We start from the raw sequence: 3850 nt of genomic DNA, 5'->3' as shown, positions 1-3850 counted from the left end.
TAAAAGGAACTCTTGAGTTGGAAGGATTGAAGGAGAAATTTGTAGTTGGGTTAAATGTTGGATTGCTATCCTGTCACCAACGCCAATCCCTTTGAACTAAGTGGGTTGTAACTCGTGAACAGATCTGGCATTCCAACTTGTTTGACTTTCCCTTACCTAGTAAAGGATAACCAAACAGAGTAACCGTTAATTATAAATCAATCTTAAAAATCACTCCATCAATGATAGAGATTCTAACTATTCAATTCCCAGTCAAGGCTTTTATTTATATTATTTAAAATTCCTCAATTTAAATTCCAATTTACTTAGCTAAGCTTCTTGGAACATCTGATTAATAAAACAGCACACTTTTCTGCAACTCGTTGGGAGACGACCTGGGACTTAAAACTCCCAGTAATTTTAAATTAAACTCTCTGTGACATATTTCTAAATTGATAGGCAGATTTTCGGTGAGTTAAGAACTATACTTGCAACGTAACCATTTTAATAAATTTTTAATTCACCAGCTTCTGCTTCCCATCAATTTTTTGGCGCCGTTGCTGGGGAGTTGCAATAGAGTGCTAATTTTATTAATTAGAATTTATTTATTTGCATTTTGTTTAATTTTGCTACTATGAGTTGCCTGTTTCTTCCGCCAAATGACACGTTCACTTCCTGATCCGTGCTTGCTAATATTCGATCCTGAAATTGAAAGAACAATTTCACGAATAAGGCGAGAACAGCGTAGGTTAGCCCGCTCTGAGGGCGGATCTGAAAGTGAATCTGAGGAAGAAACCAGCCCCCGTTCTACTGATTCGGTTGTTTTACGTGCTGAAAACATGGCAGCTAGAAGAGTTACCATTCAGGAGGAAGGAGCTCCTGATTTTACAATGCAACCGTTTCAAGCGCATCATCTAGCGGTAGCTACAGATTTTGAAATAAAGACCGCACTGTTAAATTTGATGCCCAAGTTTCATGGCATACCTGCTCAAGAGCCTATCAAGCACTTGAGAGATTTCCAGGCAGCCTATTCTACTATCAGGCGTGATGGCACTGATGAAACTTCAATTCTGCTGAAAGCTTTTCCGTTCTCTCTTGAGGGAAAAGCAAGAGAATGGTACTACACTCAACCTATAGCAAATGTATCCAACTGGGATACACTCAGAAAGGAGTTTCTGGAGAAATTCTTCCCATCTGAAGTTACTGATAAACTGAGGAAGGATATCTCTACAATTGTTCATGATGACAATGAGACTCTCTTTGAATACTGGGAGCGCTTCAATAATCTTCTGGAAGCATGCCCCCACCACATGATTGACAAGATCGTGCTACTCAGCTATATCACACAAGGTATGAGGCCCCAAGATAAGACCACATTGGAAAGTGCCAGCAATGGATCTATGAAGAAGTACAAGACCACTGATGAAGCTTGGCAATTGATTAGTGATTTAGCTGAATCTACTCGGAACCACAGACAGAAGCAAGGCCGTTCAAAAGCCGTTGCAGAAGTATCTTCTGGCAGAGAGACTGCTGCTCTAACTCAAAGCATCTGTGAGATGACCAACCTGCTGAAGCAAATGCAGTTGAATCAACAAGCTCAGCAAACTCAACCGCAGCAAAACCAACAACTAGTCCCACAAAGAATTTGCGGAATTTGTGCTGATTACAACCATTACACTGATGAATGCCCGCAGCTACAACAAGAAGACAACATGGTGGCATCCACTCACAACTTTTATGACCGCCCCAACCAAGGGTACAATCAAAGTGGAAATAATAACCATGGATGGCAGGACAATTCAAACCAGAATTGGAGGGACAACAATAACAGGGGAGGCAGAGATAATCAAGGAAATCAGAGGTGGAATAATAACAACAACAGGCAGCAAAATCAACCTTACCGAGCACCTCACCTGAGGTAAAACAAGGACCACCAAACAATCAGCAGCAAACCTCTCAATTTACTCATTCTTCGGTATCTTCTAATGAAGATTTTTTACAAGCTTTTGAGAAAAGACAACTGGCCATGGAAAGTACCATCGTGAACACTATTAACGCCAGTCTGAATGGTCTCACCTCTACTCTGCAAGCTTTTATGACACAGCTTGGTTCAACACAAAATTCCAGCAACCAACCTTCAAGCACCACTGGAATCCCCTCTCAACCGTTACCCAATCCAAAGGGAGGCATTAACGCCATCACCCTGAGGTCTGGAACCACACTGTAGGAGAGGAATCAGGAGGAACCAAACTCACCAGAATACGCCTTAGCTGAAGAGGTGGTAGAAGTCGAAGATGTTGAAAAGGAAGAGGATATACAGGACATAGCTGAAGAAGAGATAGCTCAACCACAGGAAGAAGCACCAAAAGGCGCAGGCACCATGGAACCCACTATTCCCATTCCATTTCCACAGCTTGCAAGGAAGCCCAGGAAGCAGCTGGAACCTGATCCTAAAATGGTAGAAATATTCAAAAAGGTTGAGGTAACTGTTCCCCTTTTTGATGTTATTCAGCAGGTACCTAAATATGCAAAGTTTCTAAAAGACTTATGTATCCATAAAGACAAGATTAATGAATTAGAAACTATTCCTTTAGGTAGTTCTATATCTGCTTTAATGGGAGGATTACCTGAAAAATGTAGTGATCTAGGTCCTTGCATAGTTAGTTGTACTATTGGTGGCGTAGTAATTTATGATTGCATGTGTGATTTAGGAGCATGTGTCAGTATAATGCCTTTGTCCATATATGATGTTTTGAGGCTCCCTCCCTTAAAAAGGTCGGCAGCTCGTTTTGTGTTAGCAGATAAAAGCATTATTACAGTGGCTGGAGTTGCTGAAGATGTTTTGGTGAATATTAAAGGGCTCACATTCCCTACTGATTTTTATATCTTGGAGATGCCCCATAATGATTCAGATAAGCCATCATCAATCCTACTTGGAAGACCATTCCTGAAGACATCAAAATTCAAATTGGATGCTTCTTCCGGAACATACTCCTTTGAAATAGATGGCCGCATAGTAATCTTCAATCTGAATGGAGTCATTGACAACCCCCCAGAAGATCGTTCTATCTTCCAGTGTGATGTCATAGACGAAAGTGTGGCTGAAGTTCAAAAAGAAGAGTTTGAAGAAAGGCACACTGAACAAGGTCCAAGTGTGGGGACCCTCTTAACTGACAATGAGGACACTTCGCCATTTTCACAAGCCCCAGATAATCCAGAGCCTGCCCATGATCAAAAGTTAGAATTGAAACCTCTCCCTCTACATCTCAAATATGCTTATCTCGAGGATGAGCAGAAGCTTCCGGTTATTATTGCAAGAGAACTGACTTCTCAACAAGAAGAGCAGTTACTTGATGTGCTAAGGAAGCATAAGAAGGCAATTGGGTGGAGTTTGGCAGACATAGTAGGAATCAACCCTCAAGTATGCGAGCACAGAATATTTTTAGAAGAGGGAGCAAGACCTGTCCGTCAACCCCAGAGAAGATTGAATCCCACCATCTTGGAAGTTGTCAAGAAGGAGGTGACCAGACTATTGGAGGCCGGTATCATATATCCCATTTCAGACAGTGAATGGGTAAGCCCAGTACAAGTGGTGCCCAAGAAGTCCGGAGTCACTACCGTGAAGAATGAGCATGGAGAGCTCATAGCAACTAGAGTTCAGAATGCTTGGAGAGTCTGCATTGATTACAGGCGTCTCAACCAAGCTACCCGTAAGGATCACTACTCATTTCCATTCATTGATCAAATGCTGGATCGCCTGTCAGGTAAATCACATTATTGCTTTCTAGATGGTTACACAGGTTATTTCCAGATTCATATAGCTCCTGAGGATCAGGAAAAGAATACTTTTACATGTCCTTTTGGGACTTAT

This window comes from Arachis ipaensis, chromosome B1, assembly GCF_059453495.1.
Source record: "Arachis ipaensis isolate K30076 ecotype BB chromosome B1, ASM5945349v1, whole genome shotgun sequence".
NCBI lineage: Eukaryota > Viridiplantae > Streptophyta > Magnoliopsida > Fabales > Fabaceae > Arachis > Arachis ipaensis.
This window is presented reverse-complemented; position numbering follows the sequence as displayed.